This window comes from Neoarius graeffei, chromosome 23 (genome assembly GCF_027579695.1).
Source record: "Neoarius graeffei isolate fNeoGra1 chromosome 23, fNeoGra1.pri, whole genome shotgun sequence".
NCBI classification, from domain to species: Eukaryota; Metazoa; Chordata; class Actinopteri; order Siluriformes; family Ariidae; genus Neoarius; species Neoarius graeffei.
In genome coordinates, this window is record NC_083591.1 from 30,846,719 (window position 1) to 30,859,401 (window position 12,683).

The window sequence follows — 12,683 nt, forward strand, 5'->3', positions numbered from 1 at the left end:
TCTGAAAGCGATAGCGATTTTGAAGTAGGAACTCTCCAAATTGAATATTGAGAGGTGAAACCATATATGTATGAACCTATGGCTGTTGCGAAGCAATCGGTGAATGTGGCTCACTGGTTTGACCGTGCAGCCTCGGAATCGGACAGCAACTCGGCCGACTCTGATCGCAGTGACCCCGGATCTCAACAAGACTCGCGCCCAAACGATTTATCCTGGTAATTATGATAAATTCTTACTTTCATCATAATACTAAATAAGAGCCCTTTTGAAGAATAATTAAACCGCCCTCCCTAGTGGATATAGGTAACGATTACTTGACAGTGCGCTGGTAGGCCCCATTAACCTGCCATCCGTGGCATTATACTATTTATAAGCCTACTCTAAGCAAGGAAATATCCCTCCGTCTCATTTCCACAATGATTGTACAGGATCCCTCAGGATTCTTGACTTGTTAATTGCAAGCAAAAGTAAAAATGTTTACCTCCAATCTTCTCCTTTTTGCTTGAGCGTTACTGGGCCGTTTCTTCTTTGACTGCTTGATTTTGTTTCACGCACACAATCCACTCTCTCCGCCTTGTCTCCTCTTCTGGAAAAAAACAACCCTCTGGCTTCACGCGCACAATCCACTCTCTCCACCTCGTCTCCTCTTCCGGAAAAAGCCAACCCACCCGCTCCACCTCTTCTCCTTTTTTGGAAAAAGCCAACCCTCTCGTTCCGCCTCTTCTCCTCTTTCGGAAAAAAGCCAACCCACTCGCTCCGCCTCTTCTCCTTTTTCGGAAAAAGCCAATCCACTCTCTCGGCCTCTTCTCCTCTCTCGGAAAAAGGTAAAAACTTCTTCCTGAACCGGTCCCGTTGTTACAGTTCACTGCACAACAATAAGGCATGGGTTTTCTTTGGAAATTCCCGAACGCATGTCTGCACTCAAGCCAAATGGCAATGCAAGTAAACGGAAGTGGACTCAACTCCAGCGGTTTGTTTGTCTTAAATGATGTAACGCGCTAAGTGGTCATGAAAATAGCCGAACAGAAATTCGCCACAATCCGCACTAACTTATTTTAATTATTACTTATTAACAATACTTCTTGGGACCAGAAGAAAATTACAGAGGGTTTTTTAACATAAAGTTTCAAATGTGCATAAAATTAAAACCGTTGCCTATGAGCTTTAAACTGTGACTGGTGGGGAGTCTTAGGTCCAAGAGGACTTGAGTATTGGGGAAAGTAGAGTTACCCCTTAATCACCATTGCTCCCAGGTCCGCTCTGACTCGGAGTGGTAGCACCTGCCTGGGTTTCAGCTATGGGTGAAATAGTACTTCACAAATAAGGTGCTGGCAGCAGGGTGCTTTTTGGTGCAATGTGGCAGATGAACCCAACAGTGTCAATGGCACGCCACCTGATGGCATGTGGAAGAGCCACTCAAATGGCAAATGAATGGCATCACTTGGCAAGTCAATTGTCACTGCGGGGCAACTTCCATACCCATCAGGTTTGTGGCACTTTTGTGCACCACTTGGCATCAGGTCTGGAGGTCCAGAGGGACAACACAATGGGGGCATGACATTGTTTGTCTTACCTTACTATGTAAGGTGCTTCATTAGGAAAGGAGCGCCATCTGCGTTTCTGCACATCTTAACGAAGCAGTCATCATCGCTAGCGATGGACAGCCGATGACTATACCAACGCATCAGTTTTTCATTGCCATTCTTCACGTTAACAGCTTCCTTACATATTATAATGTTTGGCATAACACTAATTTCACAGTGTTGTTAATGATAGTAAGCAGATCAGATCTTCTCCCCCCCATCACACTATTATGTGACAACAGCTCAAATTACAGCTCTAATTTTCACACACAAAAAAATGACATATTGCAGCTTTAGATAAGATTTAAATATAATTTGTTTGATATATTGTTCTTATCTTTCTCAAGTTATCTCAAGTATATTGACCTCAATAATGGAGAATATGGTCAAGTGACTAACCCTCTCTCCCACATATAAGCGGTTCTGATAAGACTTGTCCAAATTACAGCAAACATGGATGTAAAGGTGTAAGTATGTGGATGTTATGGTCAGATGTGCTAGTTTGGAAGGTTCTAATAAACTGCCTTATTATTACAGCTGGGTGGCACGGTGGTGTAGTGGTTAGCGCTGTCGCCTCACAGCAAGAAGGTCCGGGTTCGAGCCCCGTGGCCGGCGAGGGCCTTTCTGTGCGGAGTTTGCATGTTCTCCCCGGGTCCGTGTGGGTTTCCTCCGGGTGCTCCGGTTTCCCCCACAGTCCAAAGACATGCAGGTTAGGTTAACTGGTGACTCTAAATTGACCGTAGGTGTGAATGTGAGTATGAATGGTTGTCTGTGTCTATGTGTCAGCCCTGTGATGACCTGGCGACTTGTCCAGGGTGTACCCCGCCTTTCACCCGTAGTCAGCTGGGATAGGCTCCAGCTTGCCTGCGACCCTGTAGAACAGGATAAAGCGGCTAGAGATAATGAGATGAGATTATTACAGCTTAGATATTAGAAAGAGTAGGTCAGATAATATAGATTGTATTTTTATGTTTGGGGTGGGTGGGGGGACAAAGACAGTTGTAAAGTGATGTTAGAGTAATACGAAAGACATTTATCATCATTATAAAACAAGCCTGTATGTATAATTATAGTACTTTGTGTTATCTTGTTTACACAACTCATTTTTTCCTCTCTATTTCCCCCACTTAGTTGGACTGTATTGTATTTTGTTTATAGCATTCTTAAAGTACTTATTTTAGTCTATTTGGATAGTGTGTGTATTCTACAGGTAAGCAATTTATCTGAGCCTCACCAGAAGAGTTCCAATGTACAATAGGTCAAGTCATATGTTCAAACAATGCATGTGATAAACTAAGAAGCATTTTTCCCTGTTGGATGTAACTTCAATTCCATTAATCCTGTGTGTTTTATTTATTTTTAACAACTGATTTAGAAAAAAAAAAACCACAGAGCTACTTTATGACGCTTCTTATGTTCTTCTTGATCTGTTACGATTTTGAGCCCTGGAAAACAAACAAACAAACAAACATGCGATTCTAGGACACCACATGCTGTTGTGTACACAGTAAGAATGATGCCCTCTGAACGCGCCATTAAGTCAAAGACTCGTGTGTTCTATCGATTTAAGTCCCTTTCTGCCAGGCGACACACACACACACAGATCAATTCTACAGACATGATCACTCACTTACCTTTTTCTCACACATCTACTCCATCCGTTCATGGACATCAAAGTGTGAATACACACACACACACACACACACGCGCGCTCCCGAACAGTGCGTCAGCGCTTTCCCGGCGCGTCATTGCGCACACGACCTCCGAGCTCTCCAAGCGCTCCCTGACAACATACAGCGTTTTTCGCCCAACTTACAGTCAGACCAACACTTTACTTCAAAGCAAAGCTCAAGGGAAGATACAACCCCGATTCCAAAAAAGTTGGGACAAAGTACAAATTGTAAATAAAAACGGAATGCAATAATTTACAAATCTCAAAAACTGATATTGTATTCACAATAGAACATAGACAACATATCAAATGTCGAAATTTTGAAATTTCATGCCAAATATTGGCTCATTTGAAATTTCATGACAGCAACACATTTCAAAAAAGTTGGGACAGGGGCAATAAGAGGCTGGAAAAGTTAAAGGTACAAAAAAGGAACAGCTGGAGGACCAAATTGCAACTCATTAGGTCAATTGGCAATAGGTCATTAACATGACTGGGTATGAAAAGAGCATCTTGGAGTGGCAGTGGCTCTCAGAAGTAAAGATGGGAAGAGGATCACCAATCCCCCTAATTCTGCGCCGACAAATAGTGGAGCAATATCAGAAAGGAGTTCGACAGTGTAAAATTGCAAAGAGTTTGAACATATCATCATCTACAGTGCATAATATCATCAAAAGATTCAGAGGATCTGGAAGAATCTCTGTGCGTAAGGGTCAAGGCGGGAAAACCATACTGGGTGCCCGTGATCTTCGGGCCCTTAGACGGCACTGCATCACATACAGGCATGCTTCTGTATTGGAAATCACAAAATGGGCTCAGGAATATTTCCAGAGAACATTATCTGTGAACACAATTCACCGTGCCATCCGCCGTCGCCAGCTAAAACTCTATAGTTCAAAGAAGAAGCCGTATCTAAACATGATCCAGAAGCGCAGACGTCTTCTCCAGGCCAAGGCTCATTTAAAATGGACTGTGGCAAAGTGGAAAACTGTTCTGTGGTCAGACGAATCAAAATTTGAAGTTCTTTATGGAAATCAGGGACGCCGTGTCATTCGGACTAAAGAGGAGAAGGACGACCCAAGTTATCATCAGTGTTCAGTTCAGAAGCCTGCATCTCTGATGGTATGGGGTTGCATTAGTGCATGTGGCATGGGCAGCTTACACATCTGGAAAGACACCATCAATGCTGAAAGGTATATCCAGGTTCTAGAGCAGGGGTCACCAAACTTTTTTCTCTGGGGGCCACATTGTCGTTCCTGACTGTGATGGGGGCCGGGGTCGGGTCAGCTATATCACATAGAATTGTATAACCCAGACAAATATGACCACCAGCAGGCCTCATTGTGTAGTAGAGATTACTAGCCTGGCATGGCCATCCCCACTACTATATCCATACTACTATATCAACACTTGATTCCTGGCACATATTTGTTTATCTTTACTAGTGGTTTGCAAAAGTAGTAATCAAGTCTTCACACTTTGTTTTAATTTGAAATACCACAGATATTCCATTTATTTATTTTCTAATAAAAATAATATCAAAGCTGTCAAGGTAAGAAACATCTGCCTATTTGAGGTGATTGACACTGGCAAAGGTGAGTGGAAAATTATAAATTGTAGGTAGGCCTGTTGATATCATTAATAATATTAATAATAATTGTATGCAGCACTTAATAAAGGTCAAATAAATAGGCCTATAAAATAAATACATTTTAAAAAACAGTGAAATTATAATAATATGAGCAATAGATCAATAGATCACAGCAGTTGTGCTGTGTCCTGCACGTCATTGCTCTCATCCATGGCCAAAGCAAAAAACTCGAATTCTGACGCTTTCTCATTCAGCTGGTCAGACACGTTGTCCCCCAAATCTTCGGTTCGCCTGGTCATAGTAGGTGCAGAGAGACTCACCGCATTGAGCGCATCCTTCTTGTCGGGACACACCTCCTCGACCACAGCAAGCATGCATACTTTAACAAAGTCCCCATCAGTAAATGGCTTTCCATGGGTAGCTAGTAGGTGAGCTACCTTATTAGCGAGCTCAGACAGCAGCCTGGTTGATCTGGGTTTGGTGAAGGAACACGTTCTGTTGTGCAGCCAGTCCGCATTTCATCCTCCGAATCCTGTCTTCTCTTGTTTGCCCTCGCAAACTAGCATACTCTTTGTGGCATAGTTCGAATTACGTGGGAGCCAATGGGAGCTGAGCTTCCATTCCCTCAGGCTCCCATGAAAGAAGCAAACTTAATTTTCTGTGGAAGTCTCTCAAATACGTCATATATCACCATAATAAGCTTGAATAGCCTATATCACCATATAAATATAAATAAAACTCATTTCATTTCCGATCACCATGCAGCCATAACTTTGTATTGAACGTGTTATTAAACCGCAACATGTACGGCTGTACTTCACCACCACACCACTATGCGCGCAAACTGAAATTTGCAGCCTGCGAAATCGAATGTGAAGTTAAGTCCGAAGAAGACTTGTCCTCTATCTCACAACGATCTTCCTTTGTTTAACAATATATATAATTATATATATATATATACAATATATATATAATTTGTTTAAATATATATATATGGCGGCACGGTGGTGTAGTGGTTAGCGCTGTCGCCTCACAGCAAGAAGGTCCTGGGTTCGAGCCCCGTGGCCGGCGAGGGCCTTTCTGTGTGGAGTTTGCATGTTCTCCCTGTGTCCGCGTGGGTTTCCTCCGGGTGCTCCGGTTTCCCCCACAGTCCAAAGACATGCAGGTTAGGTTAACTGGTGACTCTAAATTGACCGTAGGTGTGAATGTGAGTGTGAATGGTTGTCTGTGTCTATGTGTCAGCCCTGTGATGACCTGGCGACTTGTCCAGGGTGTACCCTGCCTTTCGCCCGTAGTCAGCTGGGATAGGCTCCAGCTTGCCTGCGACCCTGTAGAAGGATAAAGCGGCTAGAGATAATGAGATGATATATATATATATATATATATATATATATATATGCAACACCGTGTGTGTGTGGGTGCGTGCGTGCATGCGCGCGCCTGTGTGTGAAAGCTGTGCACTGCAGTGCGCAAAAGTGCGCTGGTCCAGGAGAGCGAGTATGCATTGCTTTTTTTTTTTTTTTAAATAGAGACCCCCATAGGGTCAAATTTATAATTCGAACCCTGCTTTGTGGCGGGTTTCGTAGTGACGACACAGATTATATTCTTTGAAAACCGGCACACTTTCTTTACATACAAGACAAACTGCACGGTCCTTACACTGAACGAAAAAATAATCGGTGGTCCACTGTTCTTTAAAAACTCTGCACTCTCTGTCAGCTTTTCGCTGACCGCTCGCCATTTTGCTGTCCTGAACACTGACAGTTCTCTGCGCATGCGCTGCCTGTCACTGCTTGATCGCGAGCATATGACGAAAATTCGGAAAATATGAAGAGTTCATTTTATAACTAAATATCAATTTTAATTGATAAAATCAACAAAATACAAGATGCAGACATGTTATTATTTGCCAAAAAGCAATTTTAAAAAATAGGCCATGACCACTTTTGGGGATTGCCTCATAGGGCCGGTTCAAGTGATGGGGGGCAGAGGGGCTGGGGGGCCGGTCAAAGGGGGGTGGCGGGCCGGATCTGGCCCGCGGGCCGTAGTTTGGTGACCCCTGTTCTAGAGCAACATATGCTCCCATCCAGACGACGTCTCTTTCAGGGAAGACCTTGCATTTTCCAACATGACAATGCCAAACCACATACTGCATCAATTCCAGCATCATGGCTGCGTAGAAGAAGGGTCCGGGTACTGAACTGGCCAGCCTGCAGTCCAGATCTTTCACCCATAGAAAACATTTGGCGCATCATAAAACGGAAGATACAACAAAAAAGACCTAAGACAGTTGAGCAACTAGAATCCTACATTAGACAAGAATGGGTTAACATTCCTATCCCTAAACTTGAGCAACTTGTCTCCTCAGTCCCCAGACGTTTACAGACTGTTGTAAAGAGAAAAGGGGATGTCTCACAGTGGTAAACATGGCCTTGTCCCAACTTTTTTGAGATGTGGTGTTGTCATGATATTTAAAATCACCTAATTTTTCTCTTTAAATGATACATTTTCTCAGTTTAAACATTTGATATGTCATCTATGTTCTATTCTGAATAAAATATGGAATTTTGAAACTTCCTCATCATTGCATTCCGTTTTTATTTACAATTTGTACTTTGTCCCAACTTTTTTGGAATTGGGGTTGTAGAACGTGGAGCCATAACATTAAAACCACTGAAAATGAAGCGAATAACACTCATTTCACTGGTCAAGAAGGATATATTTGGCAGCAGGTTAACAGTTCTTGAAGTCGATGTGTTGGAAGCAGGAAAAATGAGCAAAACGTAAGACACAACTGTGCCAAGGGCCAAATTATAATGGCTAGATGACTGGGTCGGAGCAGTCCTTTGAGGTGTTCCTGGTATGCAGTGGTTAGTATCTACTCAACTAACTATGCAGATGATCTGTGTTTACTATCGGACGCGCTCAATTGTTCCTAAGACGGCTGGAGGATGCTGCAGAAGAGGTCAGTTTACGTGTTAATCCTTCGAAAACTGAAGTCATGCTCTAACACCACAGGAGCATGAAAGTCAAAGACAGGTGACCATCTAAGAAATGTTGAGGACTTTAAAGTGCATATCACGGGTAAATTCTGGAGCAAGACCAATGCAAATCTCCTATTTTACAACCCCGATTCCAAAAAAGTTGGGACAAAGTACAAATTGTAAATAAAAATGGAATGCAATGATGTGGAAGTTTCAAAATTCCATATTTTATTCAGAATAGAACATAGATGACATATCAAATGTTTAAACTGAGAAAATGTATCATTTAAAGAGACAAATTAGGTGATTTTAAATTTCATGACAACACCACACCTCAAAAAAGTTGGGACAAGGCCATGTTTACCACTGTGAGACATCCCCTTTTCTCTTTACAACAGTCTGTAAACGTCTGGGGACTGAGGAGACAAGTTGCTCAAGTTTAGGGATAGGAATGTTAACCCATTCTTGTCTAATGTAGGATTCTAGTTGCTCAACTGTCTTAGGTCTTTTTTGTCGTATCATCCGTTTTATGATGCGCCAAATGTTTTCTATGGGTGAAAGATCTGGACTGCAGGCTGGCCAGTTCAGTACCCGGACCCTTCTTCTACGCAGCCATGATGCTGGAATTGATGCAGTATGTGGTTTGGCATTGTCATGTTGGAAAATGCAAGGTCTTCCCTGAAAGAGACGTCGTCTGGATGGGAGCATATGTTGCTCTAGAACCTGGATATACCTTTCAGCATTGATGGTGTCTTTCCAGATGTGTAAGCTGCCCATGCCACACGCACTAATGCAACCCCATACCATCAAAGATGCAGGCTTCTGAACTGAGCGCCGATAACAACTTGGGTCGTCCTTTTCCTCTTTAGTCTGAATGGCACGACGTCCCTGATTTCCATAAAGAACTTCAAATTTTGATTTGTCTGACCACAGAACAGTTTTCCACTTTGCCACAGTCCATTTTAAATGAGCCTTGGCCCAGAGAAGATGTCTGCGCTTCTGGATCATGTTTAGATAGGGCGTCTTCTTTGAACTATAGAGTTTTAGCTGGCAACGGCGGATGGCACGGTGAATTGTGTTCACAGATAATGTTCTCTGGAAATATTCCTGAGCCCATTTTGTGATTTCCAATACAGAAGCATGCCTGTATGTGATGCAGTGCCGTCTAAGGGCCCGAAGATCACGGGCACCCAGTATGGTTTTCCCGCCTTGACCCTTACGCACAGAGATTCTTCCAGATTCTCTGAATCTTTTGATGATATTATGCACTGTAGATGATGATATGTTCAAACTCTTTGCAATTTTACACTGTCGAACTCCTTTCTGATATTGCTCCACTATTTGTCGGCGCAGAATTAGGGGGATTGGTGATCCTCTTCCCATCTTTACTTCTGAGAGTCGCTGCCACTCCAAGATGCTCTTTTTATACCCAGTCATGTTAATGACCTATTGCCAATTGACCTAATGAGTTGCAATTTGGTCCTCCAGCTGTTCCTTTTTTGTACCTTTAACTTTTCCAGCCTCTTATTGCCCCTGTCCCAACTTTTTTGAGATGTGTTGCTGTCATGAAATTTCAAATGAGCCAATATTTGGCATGAAATTTCAAAATGTCTCACTTTCGACATTTGATATGTTGTCTATGTTCTATTGTGAATACAATATCAGTTTCTGAGATTTGTAAATTATTGCATTCCATTTTTATTTACAATTTGTACTTTGTCCCAACTTTTTTGGAATTGGGGCTGTATATTAAACTTTGGTCAAATATCTGTAACATTCTGCATTCTCTGCAATTTTTTTTAACTTGCGCAATACCAGAAAAATTAAGTTGAAATCAAGCCATTTGAGGCGAATTGGTCCGCCTCTGAAAAAACTTGGCATTTGGATTTCCCGGCAAACACTGATTTTCGTGATGTCGCGTGCGGGACGCCTCCCTCTGAATCCTACGTCAGCGCTGGTTTGTTTATGAGAAAACGACCTGGTGGTTTTCTGCAAATTTCTTCAACATTATTGTGTAATTATTAAAATGGTTAACAGATGTATCGTAGGAGGGTGTAGCAACACCAATATTGATGGGATTAGTACTCATCGTTTCCCAAAAGACCAGACAATGAGAGAGAAATGGGAGCGCTTGGTCTACACAGACTGTGCACTGAAACCGTGCAAAGCTCGCGCAGCCTGCTGGCGCTTCCGCAGGTGACGTCACGAATCTGACTCCAGACGCCCTTGGGATTTTTCCAGACACATTTTGTTATTTTATTTTTTTCTGCTGTAGACAGATGGCCTTGTGCAAAATTACCCCTCTGGATGAGTGTGTAAAGGGACATACTTTCATCTAAAAAAACAAAATTGGTCCAGAATATGCACTTTAAATATCTGGGGGCATGGATCCTGTCGTCAACTAAGGAACTTAACATCAGAAAAGGACAAGCTTGGTCTGCTGCCCACAAGTTCGATAAGATTTGGAAGTCTTCCCTCCCTAGAAGATTAAAAGTTATGTTCTTCAGAGCAAAAGCTGAATCGGTCCTTCTGTATGGATCAGAAACACGAACTCTTACTAAGACCCTTGAGAAATGTTTAGATGGCTGTTATGCCACACTGTTGCATCATGCTCTTAACATCAAATGGCAACAAACAGGGGCGTAGCTGGGGGGTGGTCCTGGAGTGCCTGTGACCCCCCCCCCCCCTTTTATCGGACCATACATTTTTTCAATAGCTGCACAAGAATATTAGAAAAGCGCCCACTGTGATTTTTCTAACTTTTTTTTTTTAAACTAAATTGTCACCTCAGCCTCATTAGGATTTCTATAACCTTGTATGGACTTCCTGTGGTTTGGGCGCGAAAACCCAGTTCTGCGCAAGCGCAACACGATCGCACTAGAAAGCATGGTCAAGCTGCCAGTGTAGCTGCAGTCTTTTTAGTTGCAAATTACAAGTGCATCCTCTTGTGTTAATAATTCGCCATGTCAAAACAAGCGAAACTTTCCTCCTTCTGTCGACGTGAAGAGAGGCAAGCGATTTATTATGTATTTTTTCCCATCAAAGTTACATTCTGTGGCTTTGAAGCTAAGTTTTACACGGAGTGCAGAATTATTAGGCAAGTTGTATTTTTGAGGATTAGTTTTATTATTGAACAACAACTATGTTCTCAATCAAACAAAAAGACTCATAAATATCAAATCTGAATATGTATGGAAGTTAGAGTGGGGCGTTTTTAGTTTTGGCCATTTTAGGAGAATATGTATGTGTTCAGGTAACTTTCACTGTGCAGAATTATTAGGCAACTTAATAAAAACCAAATATGTAGCCATTTCACTTATTTATTTTCACCAGGTACACTGATATGACAACTCCAGATTTGCAAATAAACATATCTGACATTCAAACACAAAACAAAAACAAAATCAGTGACCAATATAGCCACCGTTCTTCATGAGGACACTCAAAAGCCTTCCATCCATAGATTCTGTCAATTTCTTTATCTGTTCACGACCAACATTGTGTGCAGCAGCAACCACGGCCTCCCAGACGCTGTTCAGAGAGGTGTACTGTTTTACCTCTTTGTAGACCTCACGTTTTATAATGGACCACAGGTTCTCTATGGGGTTTAGGTCAGGTGAACAAGGGGGCCATGTCATTATTTTTTTCACCTTTCAGACCTTTACTGGCTAGCCATGCAGTGGAGTATTTGGACGCATGAGATGGAGCGTTATCCTGCATGACAATCATGTTCTTCTTGAAAGATGCTGACTTTTTCCTATACCACTGCTTGAAGGTTTCTTCCAGGAACTGGCAGTAGGTCTGGGAGTTGAGTTTGAGTCCATCCTCAACTCGAAAAGGTCCAACAAGCTCGTCTTTGATGATACCAGCCCATAGCAGTACTCCACCTCCACCTTGCTGGCGTCCGAGTCGGAGTGGAGCTCTGTGCCCATTACTGATCCAGCCACAGGCCCATCCATCTGGCCCATCAAGAGTCACTCTCATCTCATCAGACCACAGCACCTTAGAAAAATCAGTCTTAAGATATTTCTTGGCCCAGTCGTGACGTTTTATCTTGTGTGCCTTACTCAGTGGTGGTCGTTTTTCAGCCTTCCTTACCTTGGCCATGTCCCTCAGTATTGCACACCTTGTACTCTTTGACACTCCAGGAATGTTGCAACTCTGGAATATGGCAGAACTGGATGCTAATGTCTGCTTGTTAGCTTCACGCTTGATTTTCCGCAGATCATGTGCAGTTATTTTGCGCCTTTTTTTCCCCCACATGCTTCTTTCGACCCTGTTGACTATTTGCAATGAAACGCTTGATTGTTCGGTGATCACGTTTCAACATCTTCGCAATTTCAAGAGTGCTGCATCCGTCTGCAAGACATCTCACAATTTTATACTTTTCAAAGTCTGTCAGATCTCTCTTCTGACCCATTTTGCCAGAGGAAAAGAGGTTGCCTAATAATTATGCACACCTGATATAGGGTGTTGATGTCATTAGACCACACCCCCTCTCATTACACAGATGCACAGCACCTGATATACTTAATTGGTAGTAGGCTTTCAAGCCTAAACAGCTTGGAGTGGGACAACATGCATTAAAAGGATGTTGTGGTCAAAATACTCACTTGCCTAATAATTCTGCACTCAGTGTAGTGCCGTTTCTAGAAAATGTGGAAGAAACAGCAATAACGGAAGAGCCGGTTTCTAAGCTGCCTAAAACTAGCAATGGGAATTATTTTTTGTCCCATAATGTACTCAGGCTGCCAGTCAACTTACAGGACTTAAAGGATCTTCTGTTCACATCTTGGTGCCAGATACTACAGCAGACCTTCAGAGTTCCTGTGGACTCGATGCCTCGACGGGTC